This window comes from Scyliorhinus torazame, chromosome 15 (assembly GCF_047496885.1).
Source record: "Scyliorhinus torazame isolate Kashiwa2021f chromosome 15, sScyTor2.1, whole genome shotgun sequence".
Lineage (NCBI taxonomy): Eukaryota > Metazoa > Chordata > Chondrichthyes > Carcharhiniformes > Scyliorhinidae > Scyliorhinus > Scyliorhinus torazame.
This window is the reverse complement of record NC_092721.1, coordinates 4,439,622-4,466,967: the sequence shown is the minus strand read 5'-3', so window position 1 is coordinate 4,466,967 and position 27,346 is coordinate 4,439,622. Positions and strand designations below refer to the sequence as shown.

Here is a 27,346-nt window from a genome sequence, read left to right as displayed (position 1 = left end):
GAGGAATTTTAGCCCTCCCACCCCACCTCCCCCTCCAACCACAAACCCACAGGGTCGCTGAATATTTTAAGGTGCAGGAAGATAGATTGTTGTTGGGCAAGGGAACCAAATGTTATCGAGGTAGATGGGAAATGTGGAGCTCAGCACAAACAGCTCAGCCATGAGCTTGCTGAATGTGGAACAGGCTCCAGGGCCGAATGGTCTCCTCCTGCTTCTATATCCTGTGTTTACTAAACATTGCAAAACATCAAAATGTTGTAGGGGCGAGTGATTTAAGAATGGATTCTGTGCGAATATTTCTTGTTAGATTTGTGCTTAGTTTATGAGTTTTGGTATAATTTAAAATCGGTTAAAACTGCAAAGTTACTGGAACCGCCGAAAGGGAACGCGATTGATTTTCTTCCACAAAATCATCAATACACTGGTTCCCACCGTTCCCAACCAAGATGCGCTGCCGCCTTGGGTGAGGATATTTTCCTCGCTTCCCGCCCCTGGAGTTGATCACATGTTGGATTTATAATTCAAACCCTCCTGTTATAGTTCCACCTCTTTCCGAATATTACAAACAATCCTTCACCGCATATGCCTGAACGGTTGTGTTGGTTTTTAGACCTTGTGCTGTAGGTGTCCACTGGCAGGGACGAGGCCTGTCCCGTCCAAGTGACCCGGGGTAGGGAGGAGGGTCAGTGGGAGGGTTAGTGGGACGGAGCACCGCCATCCTCTGACCGATGCCTATTCTTCACAGGATGCTCTTTATCTTCGCTCCTCCAATACATTCTCCACTGCAACATGTCTCCCCGCTTGTTTTCCTATTTAAAGGTGGTCTGTATCTAACACTCTCCTAAATACGGGTAATGAGCAGCACTTTATCGGGTGGTTGCATATTTCTGTTCTGTCGCAATTACTGTCTGCTATTGGCTGTGATTCTGACACAGCAGATTATGGAGACAGATTGTACGGAACGAATGTGCTGAACGAGATTAGAAAGAAATAGAAATAGCACTGGGCCAATAAATTCCTGGTGAGAGCCTTATCAACCACTGACATGTTTCATATTGTCCCAGCCTCTTAATCCAGCACTTCGTGACGACACGTGCTCCAAAGACCCACATCCACCATATGTTCCCCAACAACATTGCATTTAATCCAGCCAGCATTTTGGAGAACACGCAGTCACCCTCCACCATTCCAGACACCCGCCCTCACCAATACTTTCACTGCCTTCTAATCATTTGAACAGTTCCAGTAAAGCAGCCTTTGTTTAAAATCAGTTGGTGTTTTTGAGAAGACTGAACTGCGGGTGTTTAGTTTAAATTGCAATTCAGAGATTGAATGAAGCGATTCTTCACAACACTGAAGAGGAACGAAGCTCCTCTCCATTTCCCCACAGACCTGACATCACCTCAGCCAGTGGCCTGGTCTGGATCAGGTACCACTGCACACAGTCTTACACAAAACATTCACACTTCTGCAACAAAACAGTGTTTCTTTATTTTAATTTTTCTGAAAAGAAATGCATTTTTGTATAAAAACTGTAGGAAGAGCGCTGCGGGCGGAATGGAGGAGACCAGTGTCTGCATTGATATAGCGCCCGTTATTATCTCAGAACGTTCCAAAGTTCCTTCCAGCCAATAAAATACTGATAAAGTCCTGGAAACCTAGAAAACAATTTGCAGACAGCAAGATTGCAATGTGAGAATGGCCGCAATGTGTTTCAATGATGTTGTTAAGGATATTGTCCAGACTGTGGAGACTTTGCTGCTCAACATTGGGCACAAGCACTGGGACCATCTCCCTGTGCCTGAGGTGATGCAAAGTGATGCAGTCCCGGCTGCAGGGTCCAACTCCGCGATTGCAGCTGCCTCTGGCCATGTGGCGTCTGGACCTGGTGCAGGTTCAGGATTTTGAAATGGTAACTGTTGATCCCCAGGGTTGATTTGCTGGCGGCTCCGCACTCGATCAGAGTTTGAATCATCATCACAGAGCGAGGAACCGCTGAGAATTTCAGCAAAACCTGCACCTGGGCCTCGTGGGAAAGTTAGAAACGGAATCAGAATAATCGGGAATGGGGGAGGGGCGGTAGGATGTGGAGTGGGAAAAGGGGGAGAGAGGGGCGGGACGGAGAGGGGGAGTGAGGGGGGGGGGGGAGAGAGTGGGATGGGGAGCGAGGGAGGGGGAGGGGGTGAGAGTGGGAGGGGGAAAAGAGGGAAAGGGGGAGAGAGTGGGATGGGGAGGGAGGGGGAGGGGAGAAAGGGAGTGGGATGGGGAAGGGGAGAGAGTAGGTGGGAGGGAGGGGGAGGGAGCGGGATGGGGAAGGAGGGAGGGGAGGGCGAGTTTGATGGGGAGGGGGAGGGAGGGAGGGGGAGGGGAGAAAGGGAGTGGGATGGGGAAGGGGAGAGAGTAGGTGGGAGGGAGGGGGAGGGAGCGGGATGGGGAAGGAGGGTGTGGGAGGGAGGGGAGGGGGAGGGAGGGGAGGGGGAGTTTGATGGGGAGGGGGAGGGAGGGAGTGGGAGGGAGGAGTTGAAACAAGTGAAATAGAGCCAGGGACCCACGGTTGCTAATTCAGACATGATTTTAGAATAATCAGATATGTTATTATAGTTGATACAAATGATTTAAACATAATTCTCGGTGCACAGCTTGAAAGCAATATTTTAAAAGTTGAATACGTTTTAACTGATAAGAAAGCTTATCAGTTGACTGAGCAAAGAGACTGTGACAATGTTTGTTATTGACAATAAGGCGACTCCTGGTTAACCAGCCCCTCGGGTTGGCTGGCTCACTCTGTCAGTTCAGCGTTGTGACTGGGAGCCAGGGGTAGTGCTGGAATGTGTTAGTGCTGGAATGGGTGAGTGCTGGAATGTGTGAGTGCTGGAATGTGTTAGTGCTGGAATGTGTTAGCGTTGGAACAGGTTAGTGCTGGGATGTGTTAGTGCTGGAATGGGTTAGTGCTGGAATGAGTTAGCGCTGGAATGGGTTAGTGCTGGAATGTGTTAGTGTTGGAACGGGTTAGTGCTGGGATGTGTTAGTGCTGGAATGGGTTAGTGCTGGAATGAATTAGCGCTGGAATGGGTTAGTGCTGGGATGTGTTAGTGCTGGAATGGGTTAGTGCTGGAATGTGTTAGTGTTGGAACGGGTTAGTGCTGGGATGTGTTAGTGCTGGAATGGGTTAGTGCTGGAATGTGTTAGCGTTGGAACAGGTTAGTGCTGGGATGTGTTAGTGCTGGAATGGGTTAGTGCTGGAATGAATTAGCGCTGGAATGGGTTAGTGCTGGAATGTGTTAGTGTTGGAACGGGTTAGTGCTGGGATGTATTAGTGCTGGAATGGGTTAGTGCTGGAATGTGTTAGTGTTGGAACGGGTTAGTGCTGGGATGTGTTAGTGCTGGAATGGGTTAGTGCTGGAATGAGTTAGCGCTGGAATGGGTTAGTGCTGGAATGTGTTAGTGTTGGAACGGGTTAGTGCTGGGATGTATCAGTGCTGGAATGGGTTAGTGCTGGAATGTGTTAGTTTTGGAACGGGTTAGTGCTGGGATGTGTTAGTGCTGGAATGGGTTAGTGCTGGAATGAGTTAGCGCTGGAATGAGTTAGCGCTGGAACGGGTTAGTGTTGGAATGGGTTAGTGCTGGAATGTGTTAGTGTTGGAACGGGTTAGTGCTGGGATGTGTTAGTGCTGGAATGGGTTAGTGCTGGAATGAGTTAGCGCTGGAATGAGTTAGCGCCGGAACGGGTTAGTGTTGGAATGGGTTAGTGCTGGAATGGGTTAGTGTTGGAATGGGTTAGTGTTGGAATGTGTTAGTGCTGGAACGGGTTAGTGCTGGAATGAGTTAGCGCCGGAACGGGTTAGTGTTGGAATGGGTTAGTGCTGGAATGGGTTAGTGTTGGAATGGGTTAGTGTTGGAATGTGTTAGTGCTGGAACGGGTTAGTGCTGGAACGGGTTAGTGCTGAAACGGATTAGTGCTGGAATGGGTTAGTGTTGGAACGGGTTAGGGTTGGAATGTGCAAGTGCTGGAATGGGTTAGTGTTGGAACGGGTTAGTGCTGGAATGCGTTAGTGCTGGAATGGGTTAGTGTTGGAACGGGTTAGGGTTGGAATGTGCAAGTGCTGGAATGGGTTAGTGCTGGAATGCGTTAGTGCTGGAATGGGTTAGTGTTGGAATGGGTTCGTGTTGGAACAGGTTAATGCTGGAACGGGTTAGTGCTGGAATGGGTTAGTGTTGGAATGGGTTAGTGTTGGAATGTGTTAGTGCTGGAATGGGTTAGTGCTGGAATGGGTTAGTGTTGGAATGGGTTAGTGCTGGAATGGGTTAGTGTTGGAATGTGCAAGTGCTGGAATGGGTTAGTATTGGAACGGGTTAGTGCTGGAATGCGTTAGTGCTGGAATGGGTTAGTGTTGGAATGGGTTCGTGTTGGAACAGGTTAATGCTGGAACGGGTTAGTGCTGGAATGGGTTAGTGCTGAAACGGGTTAGTGTTGGAACGGGTTAGTGCTGGAATGGGTTAATGCTGGAACTTGTTAGTGTTGGAACGGGTTAATGCTGGAAAGCGTTAGTGCTGAAACGGGTTAGTGCTGGAATGGGTTAGTGTTGGAACGGGTTAGTGTTGGAACGGGTTAATGCTGGAACGGGTTAATGCTGAAACGGGTTAGTGTTGGAACGGGTTAGTGCTGGATGTGTTAGTTTTGTAACGGGTTAGTGTTTGAACTGGTTAGTACTGGAATGTGTTTGTGTTGGAACGGGTTAGTGTTGGAACGGGTTAGTGCTGGGACGGGTTAATGCTGGAATGTGTTGGTGTTGGATCGGGTTAGTGCTGGAATGGGTTAGTGTTGGAACGGGTTAGTGCTGGAACAGGATAGTGCTGGGATGGGTTAGTGTTGGAACGGGTTCGTGTTGGAATGTGTTACTGTTGGAATGGGTTAGTGCTGGAACGGGTTAGTGGTGAAACGGGTTAGTGTTGGAACGGGTTACTGTTGGGATGTGTTAGTGCTGGAATGGGTTATTACTGGAATGGGTTAGTGTTGGAGTCGGTTCGTGTTGGAATCGGTTATTGTTGGAATGGGTTAGTGCTGGAACGGGTTAGTGCTGAAATTGTTGAGTGCTGGAACGGGTTAATGTTGGGATGGGTTAGTGCTGGAATGGGTTATTACTGGAATGGGTTAGTGTTGGAATCTGTTAGTGTTGGAATCGGTTAGTCCTGGAATGGCTTAGTCCTGGATTGGGTTAGTGCTGGAACGGGTTAGTGTTGGGGTGAGTTAGTGCTGGAATGGGTTTGTGCTGGAATGGGTTAGTGCTGGAAAGGGTTAGTGTTGGACTGGGTTAGTCCTGGAATGGGTTAGTCCTGGAATGGGTTAGTGCTGGCACGGGTTAGTGCTGGAATGGGTTAGTGCTGGAATGGGTTAGTGCTGGAAAGGGTTAGTGTTGGAATCAGTTAGTATTGGAATGGGTTAGTGCTGTAACGGGTTAGTGTTGGAATCAGTTAGTGTTGGAATCGGTTAGTGTTGGAACGGGTTTGTGCTGTAAAGGGTTAGTGTTGGAGTCAGTTAGTGCTTGGAATCGGTTAGTGTTGGGATGGGTTAGTGCTGTAACGGGTTCGTGCCGAAATGGGTTAGTGTTGGATTCGCGCGTGTTGGAATGGGTTAGTCCTGGGATTGGTTAATGCTGGAACGGGTTAGTGCTGGAATGGGTTCGTGTTGGAATTGGTTAATGTTGGAATTGTTTAGTCCTGGAATGGGTTAGTGTTGGAATCGGTTAGTGTTGGAATGGGTTAGTCCTGGAATGGTTTAGTGCTGGAATGGGTTAGTGCTGGAATGGGTTAGTGCTGGAACGGGTTAGTGCTGGGACGGGTTAGTGTTGGGATGGGTTAGGTTAGGAATGGGTTAATGTTGGATGTTGGAACAGGTTAGTTCTGGAATGGGTTAGTGCTGGAATGGGTTAGTGTTGGAATGGGTTAGTGCTCAAACAGGTTTGTGCTGGAAAAGGTTAGTGTTGGATTGGGTTAATGTTGGAACGGGTGAGTGCTGGAACGGGTTAGTGTTGGAACGGGTTAGTGTTGGAATGTGTTAATGTTGGAACGGGTTAGTGTTGGAATGTGTTAGTGTTGGAACGGGTTAGTGTTGGAACAGGTTAGTGTTGGAATGTGTTAATGTTGGAACAGGTTAGTGTTGGAATGTGTTAGTGTTGGAACGGGTTAGTGTTGGAACGGGTTAGTGTTGGAATGAGTTAGTGTTGGAATGTGTAAGTGCTAGAAAGGGTTAGATTTGGAACGGGTTAGTGTTAGAACGGGTTAGTGTTGGAATGTGTTAGTGCTGGAACAGGTTAATGTTGGGAAGGGTTCGTGTTGGAATGTGTTAGTGTTGGAATGGGTTAGTGCTGGAACGGGTTAGTGCTGAAACGGGTTAGTGTTGGAACGGGTTAGTGTTGTAACGGGTTAGTGTTGGAACTGGTTAGTGCTGGAATGTGTTTGTGTTGGAATGGGTTAGTGCTGGAACGGGTTAGTGCTGGAATGTGTTAGTGGTGGAATGGGTTTGTGTTGGAATGTGTTGGTGTTGGAACGGGTTAGTGCTGGAACGGGTTAGTGCTGGAATGGTTTAGCGTAGGAATGGGTTGGTGCTGGAATGGATTAGTGCTCGGATGGGTTAGTGCTGGAACGGGTTAGTGCTGGAACAGGTTAATGCTGGAATGGGTTAGTGTTGGAACGGGTTAGTGCTGGAATGGGTTAGTGCTGGAATGTTTTGGTGTTGGAACGGGCTAGTGCTGGAATGGGTTAGTGTTGGAATGAGTTATTGTTGGAACGGATTAGTGTTGGAATGGGTTAGTGTTGGAACAGGTTAGTGTTGGAATGAGTTTGTGTTGGAATGGCTTAGTGTTGGAATGTTTAAGTGCTGGAACGGGTTAGATTTGGAACGGGTTAGTGTTAGAACGGGTTAGTGTTGGAATGAGTTAGTTTTGGAACGGGTTAGTGTTGGAATGAGTTTGAGTTGGAATGGGTTAGTGTTGGAATGTGTTAGTGTTGGAACGGGTTAATGTTGGAACGGGTTAGTGTTGGAATGGGTTAGTGTTGGAATGGGTTTGTGTTGGAATGTGTTAGTGTTGGAATGGGTTAGTGCTGGAACGGGTTAGTGCTGGAACGGGTTAATGTAGGAACGAGTAAATCATGACCAGAGAAAGCAGGGCAGAGAGCAAGGAAGGTCTACATTAAACTGCATTTATTTCAATGCAAGGGGCCTGACGGGCAAAGCGGATGAACTCAGGGCATGGACGGGCACATGGGACTGGGATATTATAGCTATGACTGAAACATGGCTAAGGGAGGGGCAGGACTGGCAGCTCAATGTTCCGGGGTACAGATGCTATAGAAAGGATAGAACAGGAGGTAAGAGAGGAGGGGGAGTGGCGTTTTTGATTAGGGAGAACATCACAGCAGTACTTAGAGGGGATATATCCGAGGGTTCGCCCACTGAGTCTATATGGGTGGAACTGAAAAATAAGAAGGGAGAGATCACCTTGGTAGGACTGTACTACAGGCCCCCAAATAGTCAGCGGGAAATTGAGGAGCAAATATGTAAGGAGATTACAGATAGCTGCAAGAATAATAGGGTGGTAGTAGTAGGGGACTTTAACTTTCCCAACATTGACTGGGACAGCCATAGCATTAGGGGCTTGGATGGAGGGAAATTTGTTGAGTGTATTCAGGAGGACTTTCTCATTCAGTATGTGGATGGACCGACTAGAGAGGGGGCAAAACTTGACCTCGTCTTGGGAAATAAGGAAGGGCAAGTGACAGAAGTGCTAGTGAGGGATCACTTTGGGACAAGTGACCATAATTCCATTAGTTTTAAGATAGCTATGGAGAATGATAGGTCTGGCCCAAGAGTTAAAATTCTTAATTGGGGCAAGGCCAATTTTGATGGTATCAGACAGGAACTTGCAGAGGTAGATTGGGGGAGACTATTGGCAGACAAAGGGACGGCTGGTAAATGGGAGGCTTTTAAAAATGTGTTAACCAGGGTGCAGGGTAAGCACATTCCCTTTAGAGTGAAGGGCAAGGCTGGTAGAAGTAGGGAACCCTGGATGACTCGAGATATTGAGACTCTGGTCAAAAAGAAGAAGGAGGCATATGACGTACATAAGCAACTGGGATCAAGTAGATCCCTTGAAGAGTATAGAGATTGTCGAAATAGAGTTAAGAGGGAAATCAGGAGGGCAAAAAGGGGACATGAAATTGCTTTGGCAAATAATGCAAGGGAGAATCCAAAGAGATTCTACAGATACATAAAGGGGAAAAGAGTAACTAGGGACAGAGTAGGGCCTCTTAAGGATCAACAAGGGCATTTTTGTGCAGAGCCACAAGAGTTGGGTGAGATCCTGAATGAATATTTCTCATCGGTATTCACGGTGGAGAAAGGCATGGATGTTAGGAAACTAAGGGAAATAAATAGTGATGTCTTGAGAAGTGTGCATATTACAGACGAGGAGGTGCTGGAAGTCTTAAAGCGCATCAAGGTAGATAAATCCCCGGGACCTGATGAAATGTATCCCAGGATGTTGTGGGAGGCTAGGGAGGAAATTGTGGGTCCCCTAACAGACATATTTGAATCATCGGCAGCCACAGGTGAGGTGCCTGAAGATTGGAGAGTGGCGAATGTTGTGCCCTTGTTTAAGAAGGGCAGCAGGGAAAAGCCTGGGAACTACAGACCGGTGAGCCTAACGTCTGTAGTAGGTAAGTTGCTAGAAGGTATTCTGAGAGACAGGATCTACAAGCATTTAGAGAGGCAAGGACTGATTCGGGGCAGTCAGCATGGCTTTGTGCGTGGAAAATCATGTCTCACAAATTTGATTGAGTTTTTTGAGGGAGTGACCAAGAAGGTAGATGAGGGCAGTGCAGTAGACGTTGTCTACATGGACTTTAGCAAAGCCTTTGACAAGGTACCGCATGGTAGGTTGTTGCAGAAGGTTAAAGCTCACGGGATCCAGGGTGAGGTTGCCAATTGGATTCAAAATTGGCTGGACGACAGAAGGCAGAGGGTGGTTGTAGAGGGTTGTTTTTCAAACTGGAGGCCTGTGACCAGTGGTGTGCCTCAGGGATCGGTGCTGGGTCCACTGTTATTTGTGATTTATATTAATGATTTGGATGAGAATTTAGGAGGCATGGTTAGTAAGTTTGCAGATGACACCAAGGTTGGTGGCACAGTGGATAGTGAAGAAGGTTATCTAGGATTGCAACGGGATCTTGATCAATTAGGCCAGTGGGCCGACGAATGGCAGATGGAGTTTAATTTAGATAAATGTGAGGTGATGCATTTTGGCAGATCGAATCAGGCCAGGACCTACTCAGTTAATGGTATGGCGTTGGGGAGAGTTATAGAACAAAGAGATCTAGGAGTACAGGTTCATAGCTCCTTGAAGGTGGAGTCGCAGGTGGACAGGGTGGTGAAGAAGGCATTCGGCATGCTTGGTTTCATTGGTCAGAACATTGAATATAGGAGTTGGGACGTCTTGTTGAAGTTGTACAAGACATTGGTACGGCCACACTTGGAATACTGTGTGCAGTTCTGGTCACCCTATTATAGAAAGGATATTATTAAACTAGAAAGAGTGCAGAAAAGATTTACTAGGATGTTGCCGGGACTTGATGGTTTGAGTTATAAGGAGAGGCTGGATAGACTGGGACTTTTTTCCCTGGAGCGTAGGAGGCTTAGGGGTGATCTTATAGAGGTCTATAAAATAATGAGGGGCATAGATAAGGTAGATAGTCAACATCTTTTCCCAAAGGTAGGGGAGTCTAAAACTAGAGGGCATAGGTTTAAGGTGAGAGGGGAGAGATTCAGAAGGGCCCAGAGGGGCAATTTCTTCACTCAGAGGGCAGTGAGTGTCTGGAATGGGCTGCCAGAGGTAGTAGTAGAGGCGGGTACAATTGTGTCTTTCAAAAAGCATTTAGATGGTTACATGGGTAAGATGGGTATAGAGGGTTATGGGCCAAGTGCGGGCAACTGGGACTAGCTTAATGGTAAAAACTGGGCGGCATGGACTGGTTGGGCCGAAGGGCCTGTTTCCATGCTGTAAACTTCTATGATTCTATGAGTTAGTGCTGGAATGGGTCAGAGCTGGAACGGGTTAGTGTTGGAACGGATTAGTTCTGGAATGTGTTAGTGCTGGAATGGGTTAGTGCTGGAACAGGTTAGTGTTGGAACAGGTTAGTGTTGGAATGGGTTAGTGTTGGAATGGGCTAGTATTGGAACGAGTTAGTGCTGGAATGGGTTAGTGTTGGAACGGGTTAGTGCTGGAATGGGTTAGTGTTGGAACGGGTTAGTGTTGGAATGGGTTAGTGTTGGAACGGGTTAGTGTTGGAATGGGTTAGTGTTGGAATGGGTTAGTGCTGGAATGTGTTTGTGCTAGAATGTGTTAGTGTTGGAATGGGTTAGTGCTGGAATGTGTTAGTGTTGGATCGGGTTAGTGTTGGAATGGGTTAGTGTTGGAATGGGTTAGTGCTGGAATGTGTTAATGTTGGAACGGGTTAGTGTTGGAATGGGTTAGTGTTGGAATGTGTTTGTGCTGGAATGTGTTAGTGTTGGAATGGGTTAGTGCTGGAATGTGTTAGTGTTGGATCGGGTTAGTGTTGGAATGGGTTAGTGTTGGAATGGGTTAGTGCTGGAATGTGTTAATGTTGGAACGGGTTAGTGTTGGAATGTGTTAGTGTTGGAACGGGTTAGTGTTGGAACGGGTTAGTGCTGGAATGGGTTAGTGTTGGAAACGGGTAGTGTTGGAATGGGTTAGTGCTGGAATGGGTAAGTGTTGGAATTGGTTGGTGCTGGAACGGGTTAGTGTTGGGATGGGTTAGTGCTGGAATGGGTTTGTGCTGGAATGGGTTAGTGTTGGAACGGGTTAGTCCTGGAATGGGTTACTGCTGGAAGGTGTTAGTACTGGAACGGGTTACTGCTGGAAAGGGTTAGTGCTGGAATGTGTTAGTGTTGGAACGGGTTCGTGTTGGAATGGGTTAGTGCTCGAATGAGTTAGTGCTGGAATGTGTTACAGTTGGAACAGGTTAGTGTTGGAAAGGGTTAATGATGGAACGGGTTAGTGCTGGAATGGGTTAGTGCTGGAATGGGTTAGTGTTGGAACGGATTAGTGTTGGAACGGTTTAGTGTTGGAATGGGTTAGTGTTGGAAGGGGGAAGTGCTGGAACGGGTTAGTGTTGGAACGGGTTAGTGTTGGAACGGGTTAGTGTTAGAACGGGTTAGTGCTGGAATGAGTTAGTGTTGGAACGGGTTACTGTTGGAATGGGTTAGTGTTGGAAGGGGGAAGTGCTGGAACGGGTTAGTGTTGGAACGGGTTAGTGCTGGAATGGGTTAGTGTTGGAACGGGTTACTGTTGGAATGGGTTAGTGTTGGAACGGGTTAGTGTTGGACTGAGTTAGTGTTGGAATGGGTGAGAGTTGGAATGTGTTAGTGCTGGCATGGGTTAGTGTTGGAACGGGTTAGTGTTGGAATGGGTTAGTGTTGGAATGTGTTAGTGTTGGAATGGGTTAGTGCTGGAAAGGTTTAGTGTTGGAATGTGTTAGTGCTGGAACCGGTTAGTGCTGGAAAGGGTTAGTGTTGGAATGGATTTGTGTTGGAATAGGTTAGTACTGGAAAGGGTTAGTGTTGGAACGGGTTAGTGCTGGAATGTGTTAGTGCTGGAATGGGATAGTGCTGGAATGGGTTAGTGCTGGAATTGGATTGTGTTGGAATACGTTAGTGTTGGAATGTGTTAGTGCTGGAATGGGTTAGTGCTGGAATGTGTTAGTGTTGGAACGGGGTAGTGTTGGAATGGGTTAGTGTTGGAACGGGTTAGTGCTGGAACGGGTTAGTGTTGGAATGGGTTAGTGTTGGAATGTGTTAGTGTTGGAACGGGTTAGTGCTGGAACGGATTAGTGTTGGAACGGGTTAGTGCTGGAACGGGTTAGTGCTGGAATGGGTAGGTGCTGGAGCGTGTGCGTGCTGGAAAGGGTTAGTGCTGGAACGGATTAGTGCTGGAATGGGTTAGTGTCGGAATCGGTTAGTGTTGGAATGGGTTAGTGTTGGAATCGGTTAGTCCTTGAATGGGTTAGTGTTGGAGTCGGTTCGTGTTGGAATTGGTTATTGTTGGAATGGGTTAGTGCTGGAACGGGTTAGTGCTGGAATTGTTGAGTGCTGGAACGGGTTAATGTTGGGATGGGTTAGTGCTGGAATGGGTTATTGCTGGAATGGGTTAGTGTTGGAATCGGTTAGTGTTGGAATCGGTTAGTCCTGGAATGGGTTAGTCCTGGATTGGGTTAGTGCTGGAACGGGTTAGTGTTGGGATGAGTTAGTGCTGGAATGGGTTGGTGCTGGAATGGGTTAGTGTTGGAATGGGTTAGTCCTGGAATGGGTTAGTGCTGGAACGGGTTAGTGCTGGAATGGGTTAGTGCTGGAACGGGTTAGTCCTGGAATGGGTTAGTCCTGGATTGGGTTAGTGCTGGAACGGGTTAGTGTTGGGATGAGTTAGTGCTGGAATGGGTTTGTGCTGGAATGGGTTAGTGTTGGAATGGGTTAGTGCTGGAACGGGTTAGTGTTGGAATGGGTTAGTCCTGGAATGGGTTAGTGCTGGAACGGGTTAGTGCTGGAATGGGTTAGTGCTGTAACGGGTTAGTGTTGGAATCAGTCCGTGTTGGAATCGGTTAGTGTTGGAACGGGTTTGTGCTGTAAAGGGTTAGTGTTGGAGTCAGTTTGTGCTTGGAATCAATTAGTGTTGGGATGGGTTAGTGCTGTAACGGGTTAGTGTTGGAATCAGTTAGTGCTTGGAATCGGTTAGTGTTGGGATGGGTTAGTGCTGTAACGGGTTAGTGTTGGAATCAGTTAGTGCTTGGAATCGGTTAGTGTTGGGATGGGTTAGTGCTTTAACGGGTTTGTGCCGAAATGGGTTAGTGTTGGATTCGGGTCGTGTTGAAATGGGTTAGTCCTGGGATGGGTTAATGCTGGAACGGGTTAGTGCTGGAATGGGTAAGTGTTGGAATTGGTTAATGTTGGAATTGTTTAGTCCTGGAATGGGTTAGTGTTGGAACAGGTTAGTGTTGGAATGAGTTAGTGTTGGAATGGGTTAGTGTTAGAGTGTGTAAGTGCTGGAACGGGTTAGATTTGGAACGGGTTAGTGTTAGAACGGGTTAGTGTTGGAATGGGTTAGTGTTGGAACGGGTTAGTGTTGGAATGAGTTTGTGTTGGAATGGGTTAGTGTTTGAATGGGTTCGTGTTGGAATGTGTTACTGTTGGAATGGGTTAGTGCTGGAACGGGTTAGTGCTGAAACGGGTTAGTGTTGGAACGGGTTACTGTTGGGATGTGTTAGTGCTGGAATGGGTTATTACTGGAATGGGTTAGTGTTGGAGTCGGTTCGTGTTGGAATCGGTTATTGTTGGAATGGGTTAGTGCTGGAACGGGTTAGTGCTGGAATTGTTGAGTGCTGGAACGGGTTAATGTTGGGATGGGTTAGTGCTGGAATGGGTTATTACTGGAATGGGTTAGTGTTGGAATCTGTTAGTGTTGGAATCGGTTAGTCCTGGAATGGCTTAGTCCTGGATTGGGTTAGTGCTGGAACGGGTTAGTGTTGGGATGAGTTAGTGCTGGAATGGGTTTGTGCTGGAATAGGTTAGTGTTGGACTGGGTTAGTCCTGGAATGGGTTAGTCCTGGAATGGGTTAGTGCTGGCACGGGTTAGTGCTGGAATGGGTTAGTGCTGGAACGGGTTAGTGCTGGAATGGGTTAGTGCTGGAAAGGGTTAGTGTTGGAATCAGTTAGTGTTGGAATGGGTTAGTGCTGTAACGGGTTAGTGTTGGAATCAGTTAGTGTTGGAATCGGTTAGTGTTGGAACGGGTTTGTGCTGTAAAGGGTTAGTGTTGGAATCAGTTAGTGTTTGGAATCTGTTAGTGTTGGAATGGGTTAGTGCTGTAACGGGTTCGTGTTGGAGTCAGTTAGTGCTTGGAATCGGTTAGTGTTGGGATGGGTTAGTGCTGTAACGGGTTCGTGCCGAAATGGGTTAGTGTTGGATTCGCGCGTGTTGGAATGGGTTAGTCCTGGGATTGGTTAATGCTGGAACGGGTTAGTGCTGGAATGGGTTTGTGTTGGAATTGGTTAATGTTGGAATTGTTTAGTCCTGGAATGGGTTAGTGTTGGAATCGGTTAGTGTTGGAATGGGTTAGTCCTGGAATGGTTTAGTGCTGGAATGGGTTAGTGCTGGAACGGGTTAGTGCTGGAACGGGTTAGTACCGGGACGGGTTTGTGTTGGGATGGGTTAGTTTAGGAATGGGTTAATGTTGGATGTTGGAACGGGTTAGTTCTGGAATGGGTTAGTGCTGGAATGGGTTAGTGCTCAAACAGGTTTGTGCTGGAAAAGGTTAGCGTTGGATTGGGTTAATGTTGGAACGGGTGAGTGCTGGAACGGGTTAGTGTTGGAACGGGTTAGTGTTGGAATGTGTTAGTGTTGGAACGGGTTAGTGTTGGAATGTTTTAGTGCTGGAACGGGTTAGTGTTGGAACGGGTTAGTGTTGGAACGGGTTAATGCTGGAATGGGTTAGTGTTGGAATGGGTTATTGTGGGAACGGATTAGTGTTGGAATGGGTTAGTGTTGGAATGTGTTAGTGTTGGAATGGGTTAGTGCTGGAAAGGTTTAGTGTTGGAATGTGTTAGTGCTGGAACCGGTTAGTGCTGGAATGGGTTAGTGTTGGAACGTGTTAGTGCTGGAATGGGTTAGTGTTGGAATGTGTTAGTGTTGGAATATGACAGTGCTGGAATGTGTTAGTGCTGGAACGGGTAAGTGCTGGAATGGGTTAGTGCTGGAAAGGGTTAGTGTTGGAATGGATTTGTGTTGGAATAGGTTAGTACTGGAAAGGGTTAGTGTTGGAACGGGTTAGTGCTGGAATGTGTTAGTGCTGGAATGGGATAGTGCTGGAATGGGTTAGTGCTGGAATTGGATTGTGTTGGAATACGTTAGTGTTGGAATGTGTTAGTGCTGGAATGGGTTAGTGCTGGAATGTGTTAGTGTTGGAACGGGGTAGTGTTGGAATGGGTTTGTGTTGGAACGGGTTAGTGCTGGAACGGGTTAGTGTTGGAATGGGTTAGTGTTGGAATGTGTTAGTGTTGGAACGGGTTAGTGCTGGAACGGATTAGTGTTGGAACGGGTTAGTGCTGGAACGGGTTAGTGCTGGAATGGGTAGGTGCTGGAGCGTGTGCGTGCTGGAAAGGGTTAGTGCTGGAACGGATTAGTGCTGGAATGGGTTAGTGTCGGAATCGGTTAGTGTTGGAATGGGTTAGTGTTGGAATCGGTTAGTCCTTGAATGGGTTAGTGTTGGAGTCGTTTCGTGTTGGAATTGGTTATTGTTGGAATGGGTTAGTGCTGGAACGGGTTAGTGCTGGAATTGTTGAGTGCTGGAACGGGTTAATGTTGGGATGGGTTAGTGCTGGAATGGGTTATTGCTGGAATGGGTTAGTGTTGGAATCGGTTAGTGTTGGAATCGGTTAGTCCTGGAATGGGTTAGTCCTGGATTGGGTTAGTGCTGGAACGGGTTAGTGTTGGGATGAGTTAGTGCTGGAATGGGTTGGTGCTGGAATGGGTTAGTGTTGGAATGGGTTAGTCCTGGAATGGGTTAGTGCTGGAACGGGTTAGTGCTGGAATGGGTTAGTGCTGGAACGGGTTAGTCCTGGAATGGGTTAGTCCTGGATTGGGTTAGTGCTGGAACGGGTTAGTGTTGGGATGAGTTAGTGCTGGAATGGGTTTGTGCTGGAATGGGTTAGTGTTGGAATGGGTTAGTGCTGGAACGGGTTAGTGTTGGAATGGGTTAGTGTTGGAATGGGTTAGTGCTGGAACGGGTTAGTGCTGGAATGGGTTAGTGCTGTAACGGGTTAGTGTTGGAATCAGTCCGTGTTGGAATCGGTTAGTGTTGGAACGGGTTTGTGCTGTAAAGGGTTAGTGTTGGAGTCAGTTTGTGCTTGGAATCAATTAGTGTTGGGATGGGTTAGTGCTGTAACGGGTTAGTGTTGGAATCAGTTAGTGCTTGGAATCGGTTAGTGTTGGGATGGGTTAGTGCTGTAACGGGTTAGTGTTGGAATCAGTTAGTGCTTGGAATCGGTTAGTGTTGGGATGGGTTAGTGCTGTAACGGGTTAGTGCCGAAATGGGTTAGTGTTGGATTCGGGTCGTGTTGAAATGGGTTAGTCCTGGGATGGGTTAATGCTGGAACGGGTTAGTGCTGGAATGGGTAAGTGTTGGAATTGGTTAATGTTGGAATTGTTTAGTCCTGGATTGGTTAGTGTTGGAACAGGTTAGTGTTGGAATGAGTTAGTGTTGGAATGGGTTAGTGTTAGAGTGTGTAAGTGCTGGAACGGGTTAGATTTGGAACGGGTTAGTGTTAGAACGGGTTAGTGTTGGAATGGGTTAGTGTTGGAACGGGTTAGTGTTGGAATGAGTTTGTGTTGGAATGGGTTAGTGTTTGAATGGGTTCGTGTTGGATGTGTTACTGTTGGAATGGGTTAGTGCTGGAACGGGTTAGTGCTGAAACGGGTTAGTGTTGGAACGGGTTACTGTTGGGATGTGTTAGTGCTGGAATGGGTTATTACTGGAATGGGTTAGTGTTGGAGTCGGTTCGTGTTGGAATCGGTTATTGTTGGAATGGGTTAGTGCTGGAACGGGTTAGTGCTGGAATTGTTGAGTGCTGGAACGGGTTAATGTTGGGATGGGTTAGTGCTGGAATGGGTTATTACTGGAATGGGTTAGTGTTGGAATCTGTTAGTGTTGGAATCGGTTAGTCCTGGAATGGCTTAGTCCTGGATTGGGTTAGTGCTGGAACGGGTTAGTGTTGGGATGAGTTAGTGCTGGAATGGGTTTGTGCTGGAATAGGTTAGTGTTGGACTGGGTTAGTCCTGGAATGGGTTAGTCCTGGAATGGGTTAGTGCTGGCACGGGTTAGTGCTGGAATGGGTTAGTGCTGGAACGGGTTAGTGCTGGAATGGGTTAGTGCTGGAATGGGTTAGTGCTGGAAAGGGTTAGTGTTGGAATGGGTTAGTGCTGGAATGGGTTAGTGCTGGAACGGGTTAGTGCTGGAATGGGTTAGTGCTGGAATGGGTTAGTCCTGGAATGGGTTAGTGCTGGCACGGGTTAGTGCTGGAATGGGTTAGTGCTGGAACGGGTTAGTGCTGGAATGGGTTAGTGCTGGAATGGGTTAGTGCTGGAAAGGGTTAGTGTTGGAATCAGTTAGTGTTGGAATGGGTTAGTGCTGTAACGGGTTCGTGTTGGAATCAGTTAGTGTTGGAATGGGTTAGTGCTGTAACGGGTTAGTGTTGGAATCAGATGGTGTTGGAATCGGTTAGTGTTGGAACGGGTTTGTGCTGTAAAGGGTTAGTGTTGGAATCAGTTAGTGTTTGGAATCTGTTAGTGTTGGAATGGGTTAGTGCTGTAACGGGTTCGTGTTGGAGTCAGTTAGTGCTTCGAATCGGTTAGTGTTGGGATGGGTTAGTGCTGTAACGGGTTCGTGCCGAAATGGGTTAGTGTTGGATTCGCGCGTGTTGGAATGGGTTAGTCCTGGGATTGGTTAATGCTGGAACGGGTTAGTGCTGGAATGGGTTTGTGTTGGAATTGGTTAATGTTGGAATTGTTTAGTCCTGGAATGGGTTAGTGTTGGAATCGGTTAGTGTTGGAATGGGTTAGTCCTGGAATGGTTTAGTGCTGGAATGGGTTAGTGCTGGAACGGGTTAGTGCTGGAACGGGTTAGTACTGGGACGGGTTTGTGTTGGGATGGGTTAGTTTAGGAATGGGTTAATGTTGGATGTTGGAACAGGTTAGTTCTGGAATGGGTTAGTGCTGGAATGGGTTAGTGCTCAAACAGGTTTGTGCTGGAAAAGGTTAGCGTTGGATTGGGTTAATGTTGGAACGGGTGAGTGCTGGAACAGGTTAGTGTTGGAACGGGTTAGTGTTGGAATGTGTTAGTGTTGGAACGGGTTAGTGTTGGAATGTGTTAGTGTTGGAACGGGTTAGTGTTGGAATGAGTTAGTGTTGGAATGTCTTAGTGTTGGAATGTGTAAGTGCTAGAACGGGTTAGATTTTGAACGGGTTAGTGTTAGAATGGGTTAGTGTTGGAATGTGTTAGTGCTGGAACAGGTTAATGTTGGGAAGGGTTCGTGTTGGAATGTGTTAGTGCTGGAACGGGTTAGTGCTGGAATGTGTTAGTGGTGGAATGGGTTAGTGTTGGAATGTGTTAGTGCTGAAACGGGTTAGTGTTGGAACGGGTTAGTGTTGTAACGGGTTAGTGTTGGAACTGGTTAGTCCTGGAATGTGTTTGTGTTGGAATGGCTTAGTGCTGGAACGGGTTAGTGCTGGAATGTGTTAGTGGTGGAATGGGTTAGTGTTGGAATGTGTTGGTGTTGGAACGGGTTAGTGCTGGAACGGGTTAGTGCTGGAATGTGTTAGTGTTGGAATGGGTTAGTGTTGGAACGGGTTAGTGCTGGAATGTGTTGGTGTTGGAACAGGCTAGTGCTGGAATGGGTTAGTGTTGGAACGGGTTAGTGCTGGAAGGGGTTAGTGCTGGAATGGGTTTGTATTGGAATGGGTTAGTGCTGGAACGGTTAGTGCTGGAATGTGTTGGTGTTGGAACGGGCTAGTGCTGGAATGGGTTAGTGTTGGAACGGGTTGGTGCTGGAATGGGTTACTGCTGGAATGTGTTAGTGCTGGAATGTGTTAGTGTTGGATCGGGTTAGTGCTGGAAGGGGTTAGTGTTGGAATGGGTTAGTGCTGGAATGGGTTAGTGTTGGAATGGGTTAGTGCTGGAACAGCTTAGTGCTGGGATGGGTTAATGTTGGAACGGGTTAGTGCTGGACCGGGTTAGTGCTGGATTGGGATAGTGCTGAGATGTGTTAGTGCTGGAATGGGTTAGTGCTGGAATGGGTTAGTGTTGGAACGGGTTAGTGCTGGAACGGGCTACTGCTGGAATGTGTTAGTGTTGGAACGGGTTAATGCTGGGATGGGTTAGTGTTGGAACGGGTTAGTGCTGGAATGGGTTAGCATTGGAATGGGTCGGTGCTGGAATGGGTTAGTGCTGGAATGGGTTGGTGCTGGAACAGGTTAATGCTGGGATGGGTTAGTGTTGGAACGGGTTAGTGCTGGAATGGGTTAGTGTTGGAACTGGTTAGTGTTGGAATGAGTTAGTGTTGGAATGGGTTAGTGTTGGAACGGGCTAGTGCTGGAATGGGTTAATGTTGGAATGGGTTATTGTTGGAACGGATTAGTGTTGGAATGGGTTAGTGTTGGAACAGGTTAGTGTTGGAATGAGTTAGTGTTGGAATGGGTTAGTGTTGGATGTTTAAGTGCTGGAACGGGTTAGATTTGGAACAGGTTAGTGTTAGAACGGGTTAGTGTTGGAATGAGTTAGTTTTGGAACGGGTTAGTGTTGGAATGAGTTTGAGTTGGAATGGGTTAGTGTTGGAATGTGTTAGTGCTGGAATGGGTTAATGTTGGAACGGGTTAGTGTTGGAATGGTTTAGTGTTGGAATCGGCTCGTGTTGGAATTTGTTAGTGTTGGAACGGGTTAGTGCTGGAACGGGTTAGTGCTGGAATGTGTTGGTGTTGGAACGGGCTAGTGCTGGAATGGGTTAGTGTTGGAATGGGTTATTGTTGGAACGGATTAGTGTTGGAATGGGTTAGTGTTGGAATGGGTTAATGTTGGAACGGGTTCGTTCTGGAATGGGTTACTGCTGGAATGTGTTAGTGCTGGAATGTGTTAGCGTTGGATCGGGTTAGTGCGGGAATGGGTTAGTGTTTGAAGGGGTTAGTGCTGGAACTGGTTAGTGCTGGGATTAGTTTGTGTTGGAACGGGTTAGTGCTGGAACGGGTTACTGCTGGATTGGGATAGTGCTGGGATGTGTTAGTCCTGGAATGGGTTAGTGTTGGAACGGGTTAGTGCTGGAACGGGTAAGTGCTGGAATGTGTTAGTCCTGGAATGGGTTAGTGTTGGAACGGGTTAGTGCTGGAACGGGTTAGTGCTGGAATGGGTTAGCGTTGGAATGGGTTAGTGCTGGAATGGGTTAGTGCTTGGATGGGTTAGTGGTGGAACGGGTTAGTGCTGGAACATGTTAATGCTGGAAAGGGTTAGTGTTGGAACGGGTTAGTGCTGGAATGGGTTAGTGCTGGGATGTGTTAGTGCTGGAACGGGTTAGTGCTGGAACGGGTTAATGTAGGAACGAGTTAGTGCTGGAATGGGTCAGAGCTGGAACGGGTTAGTGTTGGAACGGGTTAGTTCTGGAATGTGTTAGTGCTGGAATGGGTTAGTGCTGGAACAGGTAAGTGTTGCAATGGGTTAGTGTTGGAATGGACTGGTATTGGAAAGGGTTGTGCTGGAATGGGTTAGTGTTGGAACGGGTTAGTGCTGGAATGGGTTAGTGTTGGAACGGGTTAGTGTTGGAATGGGTTAGTGTTGGAACGGGTTAGTGTTGGAATGGGTTAGTGTTGGAATGTGTTAGTGTTGGAATGGGTTAGTGCTGGAATGTGTTTGTGCTGGAATGTGTAAGTGTTGGAATGGGTTAGTGCTGGAATGTGTTAGTGTTGGATCGGGTTAGTGTTGGAATGGGTTAGTGTTGGAATGGGTTAGTGTTGGAACGGGTTAGTCCTGGAATGGGTTAGTGCTGGAAGGTGTTAGTACTGGAACGGGTTACTGCTGGAACGTGTTACTGCTGGAACGTGTTAGTGCTGGAATGTGTTAGTGTTGGAACGGGTTCGTGTTGGAATGGGTTAGTGCTGGAATGTGTTAGTGCTGGAATGTGTTACAGTTGGAACAGGTTAGTGTTGGAAAGGGTTAATGATGGAACGGGTTATTGCTGGAATGGGTTAGTGCTGGAATGGGTTAGTGTTGGAACGGATTAGTGTTGGAATGGTTTAGTGTTGGAATGGGTTAGTGTTGGAAGGGGAAATGCTGGAACAGGTTAGTGTTGGAAAGGGTTAATGATGGAACGGGTTAGTGCTGGAATGGGTTAGTGTTGGAATGGGTTAGTGTTGGAATGGGTTAGTGCTGGAATGTGTTAATGTAGGAACGGGTTAGTGTTGGAATGTGTTAGTGTTGGAACGGGTTAGTGTTGGAACGGGTTAGTGCTGGAATGGGTTAGTGTTGGAAACGGGTAGTGCTGGAATGGGTTAGTGCTGGAATGGGTTAGTGTTGGAATTGGTTGGTGCTGGAACGGGTTAGTGTTGGGATGGGTTAGTGCTGGAATGGTTTTGTGCTGGAATGGGTTAGTGTTGGAACGGGTTAGTCCTGGAATGGGTTAGTGCTGGAAGGTGTTAGTACTGGAACGGGTTACTGCTGGAACGGGTTAGTGCTGGAATGTGTTAGTGTTGGAACGGGTTCGTGTTGGAATGGGTTAGTGCTGGAATGTGTTAGTGCTGGAATGTGTTACAGTTGGAAAAGGTTAGTGTTGGAAAGGGTTAATGATGGAACGGGTTAGTGGTGGAATGGGTTAGTGCTGGAATGGGTTAGTGTTGGAACGGATTAGTGTTGGAACGGTTTAGTGTTGGAATGGGTTAGTGTTGGAAGGGGGAAGTGCTGGATCGGGTTAGTGTTGGAACGGGTTAGTGTTGGAACGGGTTAGTGTTAGAACGGGTTGTTGCTGGAATGGGTTAGTGTTGGAACGGGTTACTGTTGGAAGGGGAAGTGCTGGAACGGGTTAGTGTTGGAACGGGTTAGTGTTAGAACGGGTTAGTGCTGGAATTGGTTAGTGTTGGAACGGGTTACTGTTGGAATGGGTTAGTGTTGGAATGAGTTAGTGTTGGAATGGGTGAGAGTTGGAATGTGTTAGTGCTGGCATGGGTTAGCGTTGGAACGGGTTAGTGTTGGAATGGTTTAGTGTTGGAATGTGTTAGTGTTGGAATGGGTTAGTGCTGGAAAGGTTTAGTGTTGGAATGTGTTAGTGCTGGAACCGGTTAGTGCTGGAATGGGTTAGTGTTGGAACGTGTGAGTGCTGGAATGGTTTAGTGTTGGAATGTGTTAGTGTTGGAATGTGACAGTGCTGGAATGTGTTAGTGCTGGAACGGGTTAGTGCTGGAATGGGTTAGTGCTGGAAAGGGTTAGTGTTGGAATGGATTTGTGTTGGAATAGGTTAGTGCTGGAAGGGTTAGTGTTGGAACGGGTTAGTGCTGGAATGTGTTAGTGCTGGAATGGGATAGTGCTGGAATGGGTTAGTGCTGGAATTGGATTGTGTTGGAATACGTTAGTGCTGGAATGTGTTAGTGCTGGAATGGGTTAGTGCTGGAATGTGTTAGTGTTGGAACAGGGTAGTGTTGGAATGGGTTAGTGTTGGAACGGGTTCGTGCTGGAACGGGTTAGTGTTGGAATGGGTTAGTGTTGGAATGTGTTAGTGTTGGAATGGGTTAGTGCTGGAACGGATTAGTGTTGGAACGGGTTAGTGCTGGAACGGGTTAGTGCTGGAATGGGTATGTGCTGGAGCGTGTGCGTGCTGGAAACGGTTAGTGCTGGAACGGATTAGTGCTGGAATGGGTTAATGTCGGAATCGGTTAGTGTTGGAATGGGTTAGTGTTGGAATCGGTTAGTCCTTGAATGGGTTAGTGTTGGAGTCGGTTCGTGTTGGAATTGGTTATTGTTGGAATGGGTTAGTGCTGGAACGGGTTAGTGCTGGAATTGTTGAGTGCTGGAACGGGTTAATGTTGGGATGGGTTAGTGCTGGAATGGGTTATTGCTGGAATGGGTTAGTGTTGGAATCGGTTAGTGTTGGAATCGGTTAGTCCTGGAATGGGTTAGTCCTGGATTGGGTTAGTGCTGGAACGGGTTAGTGTTGGGATGAGTTAGTGCTGGTATGTGTTTGTGCTGGAATGGGTTAGTGTTGGAATGGGTTAGTCCTGGAATGGGTTAGTGCTGGAACGGGTTAGTGCTGGCACGGGTTAGTGCTGGAATGGGTTAGTGCTGGAACGGTTTAGTGCTGGAATGGGTTAGTGCTGTAACGGGTTAGTGTTGGAATCAGTCCGTGTTGGAATCGGTTAGTGTTGGAACGGGTTTGTGCTGTAAAGGGTTAGTGTTGGAGTCAGTTTGTGCTTGGAATCGATTAGTGTTGGGATGGGTTAGTGCTGTAACGGGTTAGTGTTGGAATCAGTTAGTGCTTGGAATCGGTTAGTGTTGGGATGGGTTAGTGCTGTAACGGGTTAGTGTTGGAATCAGTTAGTGCTTGGAATCGGTTAGTGTTGGGATGGGTTAGTACTGTAACGGGTTTGTGCCGAAATGGGTTAGTGTTGGATTCGGGTTGTGTTGGAATGGGTTAGTCCTGGGATGGGTTAATGCTGGAATGGGTTAGTGCTGGAATGGGTAAGTGTTGGAATTGGTTAATGTTGGAATTGTTTAGTCCTGGAATGGGTTAGTGTTGGAATGGGTTAGTGCTGGAATGGGTTAGTGCTGGAACGGGTTAGTGCTGGGACGGGTTAGTGTTGGAATGGGTTAGTTTTGGAATGGGTTAGTGTTGGAACAGGTTTGTTCTGGAATGGGTTAGTGCTGGAATGGGTTAGTGTTGGAACGGGTAAGTGTTGGAATGAGTTAGTGTTGGAATGGGTTAGTGTTGGAATGTGTAAGTGCTGGAACGGGTTAGGTTTGGAACGGGTTAGTGTTAGAATGGGTTCGTGTTGGAATGGGTTAGTGTTGGAACGAGTTAGTGTTGGAATGAGTTTGTGTTGGAATGGGATAGTGTTGGAATGTGTTAGTGTTGGAATGGGTTCGTGTTGGAATGTGTTACTGTTGGAATGGGTTAGTGCTGGAACGGGTTAGTGCTGAAACGGGTTAGTGTTGGAACGGGTTACTGTTGGGATGTGTTAGTGCTGGAATGGGTTATTACTGGAATGGGTTAGTGTTGGAGTCGGTTCGTGTTGGAATCGGTTATTGTTGGAATGGGTTAGTGCTGGAACGGGTTAGTGCTGGAATTGTTGAGTGCTGGAACGGGTTAATGTTGGGATGGGTTAGTGCTGGAATGGGTTATTACTGGAATGGGTTAGTGTTGGAATCTGTTAGTGTTTGAATCGGTTAGTCCTGGAATGGCTTAGTCCTGGATTGGGTTAGTGCTGGAACGGGTTAGTGTTGGGATGAGTTAGTGCTGGAATGGGTTTGTGCTGGAATGGGTTAGTGTTGGACTGGGTTAGTCCTGGAATGGGTTAATCCTGGAATGGGTTAGTGCTGGCACAGGTTAGTGCTGGAATGGGTTAGTGCTGGAATGGGTTAGTGCTGGAAAGGGTTAGTGTTGGAATCGGTTAGTGTTGGAATGGGTTAGTGTTGGAATGGGTTAGTGCTGGAACGGGTTAGTGCTGGAATGGGTTAGTGCTGGAAAGGGTTAGTGTTGGAATCGGTTAGTGTTGGAATGGGTTAGTGCTGTAACGGGTTAGTGTTGGAATCAGTTAGTGTTGGAATCGGTTAAGGTTGGAACGGGTTTGTGCTGTAAAGGGTTAGTGTTGGAATCAGTTAGTGCTTGGAATCGGTTAGTGTTGGGATGGGTTAGTGCTGTAACGGGTTCGTGCCGAAATGGGTTAGTGTTGGAGACGCGCGTGTTGGAATGGGTTAGTCCTGGGATTGGTTAATGCTGGAACGGGTTAGTGCTGGAATGGGTTCGTGTTGGAATTGGTTAATGTTGGAATTGTTTAGTCCTGGAATGGGTTAGATTTGGAATCGGTTAGTGTTGGAATGGGTTAGTCATGGAATGGTTTACTGCTGGAATGGGTTAGTGCTGGAATGGGGTAGTGCTGGAACGGGTTAGTGCTGGAACGGGTTAGTGTTGGGATGGGTTAGTTTAGGAATGGGTTAATGTTGGATGTTGGAACAGGTTAGTTCTGGAATGGGTTAGTGCTGGAATGGGTTAGTGCTGGAATGGGTTAGTGCTCAAACAGGTTTGTGCTGGAAAAGGTTAGTGTTGGATTGGGTTAATGTTGGAACGGGTGAGTGCTGGAACAGGTTAGTGTTGGAACGGGTTAGTGTTGGAATGTGTTAGTGTTGGAACGGGTTAGTGTTGGAATGTGTTAGTGTTGGAACGGGTTAGTGTTGGAACGGGTTAGTGTTGGAACGGGTTAATGCTGGAATGGGTTAGTGTGGGAACGGATTAGTGTTGGAATGGGTTAGTGTTGGAACGGGTTAGTGTTGGAATGAGTTAGTGTTGGAATGTCTTAGTGTTGGAATGTGTAAGTGCTAGAACGGGTTAGATTTGGAACGGGTTAGTGTTAGAACGGGTTAGTGTTGGAATGTGTTAGTGCTGGAACAGGTTAATGTTGGGAAGGGTTCGTGTTGGAATGTGTTAGTGTTGGAATGGGTTAGTGCTGGAACGGGTTAGTGCTGAAACGGGTTAGTGTTGGAACGGGTTAGTGTTGTAACGGGTTAGTGTTGGAACTGGTTAGTGCTGGAATGTGTTTGTGTTGGAATGGGTTAGTGCTGGAACGGGTTAGTGCTGGAATGTGTTAGTGGTGGAATGGGTTAGTGCTGGAAAGGGTTAGTGTTGGAATGTGTTTGTGTTGGAACGGGTTAGTGCTGGAACGGGTTAGTGCTGGAATGTGTTAGTGGAGGAATGGGTTAGTGTTGGAACGGGTTAGTGCTGGAATGTGTTGGTGTTGGAACAGGCTAGTGCTGGAATGGGTTAGTGTTGGAACGGGTTAGTGCTGGAATGGGTTAGTGCTGGAATGGGTTAGTATTGGAATGGGTTAGTGCTGGAACGGTTAGTGCTGGAATGTGTTGGTGTTGGAACGGGCGAGTGTTGGAATGGGTTAGTGTTGGAACGGGTTGGTGCTGGAATGGGTTACTGCTGGAATGTGTTAGTGCTGGAATGTGTTAGTGTTGGATCGGGTTAGTGCTGGAAGGCGTTAGTGTTGGAATGGGTTAGTGCTGGAATGGGTTAGTGTTGGAATGGGTTAGTGCTGGAACAGCTTAGTGCTGGGATGGGTTAATGTTGGAACGGGTTAGTGCTGGACCGGGTTAGTGCTGGATTGGGATAGTGCTGAGATGTGTTAGTGCTGGAATGGGTTAGTGCTGGAATGGGTTAGTGTTGGAATGGTTTAGCGTTGGAATGGGTTGGTGCTGGAACGGATTAGTGCTCGAGTGGGTTAGTGCTGGAACGGGTTGGTGCTGGAACAGGTTAATGCTGGAATGGGTTAGTGTTGGAACGGGTTAGTGCTGGAATGGGTTAGTGCTGGAATGGGTTAGTATTGGAATGGGTTTGTGCTGGAACGGTTAGTGCTGGAATGTGTTGGTGTTGGAACGGGCTAGAGCTGGAATGGGTTAGTGTTGGAACGGGTTGGTGCTGGAATGGGTTACTGCTGGAATGTGTTAGTGCTGGAATGTGTTAGTGTTGGATCGGGTTAGCGCTGGAAGGGGTTAGTGTTGGAATGGGTTAGTGCTGGAATGGGTTAGTGTTGGAATGGGTTAGTGCTGGAACAGCTTAGTGCTGGGATGGGTTAATGTTGGAACGGGTTAGTGCTTGACCGGGTTAGTGCTGGATTGTGATAGTGCTGAGATGTGTTAGTGCTGGAATGGGTTAGTGCTGGAATGGGTTAGTGTTGGAACGGCTTAGTGCTGGAACGGGCTAGTGCTGGAATGTGTTAGTGTTGGAACGGGTTAGTGCTGGAATGGTTTAGCGTTGGAATGGGTTGGTGCTGGAATTGGATTGTGTTGGAATACGTTAGTGCTGGAATGTGTTAGTGCTGGAATGGGTTAGTGCTGGAATGTGTTAGTGTTGGAACGGGGTAGTGTTGGAATGGGTTAGTGTTGGAACGGGTTCGTGCTAGAACGGGTTAGTGTTGGAATGGTTTAGTGTTGGAATGTGTTAGTGTTGGAATGGGTTAGTGCTGGAACGGATTAGTGTTGGAACGGGTTAGTGCTGGAACGGGTTAGTGCTGGAATGGGTAGGTGCTGGAGCGTGTGCGTGCTGGAAAGGGTTAGTGCTGGAACGGATTAGTGCTGGAATGGGTTAGTGTCGGAATCGGTTAGTGTTGGAATGGGTTAGTGTTGGAATCGGTTAGTCCTTGAATGGGTTAGTGTTGGAGTCGGTTCGTGTTGGAATTGGTTATTGTTGGAATGGGTTAGTGCTGGAACGGGTTAGTGCTGGAATTGTTGAGTGCTGGAACGGGTTAATGTTGGGATGGGTTAGTGCTGGAATGGGTTATTGCTGGAATGGGTTAGTGTTGGAATCGGTTAGTGTTGGAATCGGTTAGTCCTGGAAAGGGTTAGTCCTGGATTGGGTTAGTGCTGGAACGGGTTAGTGTTGGGCTGAGTTAGTGCTGGAATGGGTTTGTGCTGGAATGGGTTAGTGTTGGAATGGGTTAGTCCTGGAATGGGTTAGTGCTGGAACGGGTTAGTGCTGGCACGG

The 27,346-nt window shown here is 47.4% G+C and overlaps 1 protein-coding gene across 2 annotated transcripts in view; it reads left to right on the top strand.

Annotated features, from left to right (window-relative positions):
• The window catches only part of LOC140391480 (uncharacterized), a 291,717-nt gene that overhangs the window by 42,831 nt on the left and 221,540 nt on the right, over positions 1-27,346 (top strand). The gene's annotated exons all lie outside the window — the stretch shown is intronic.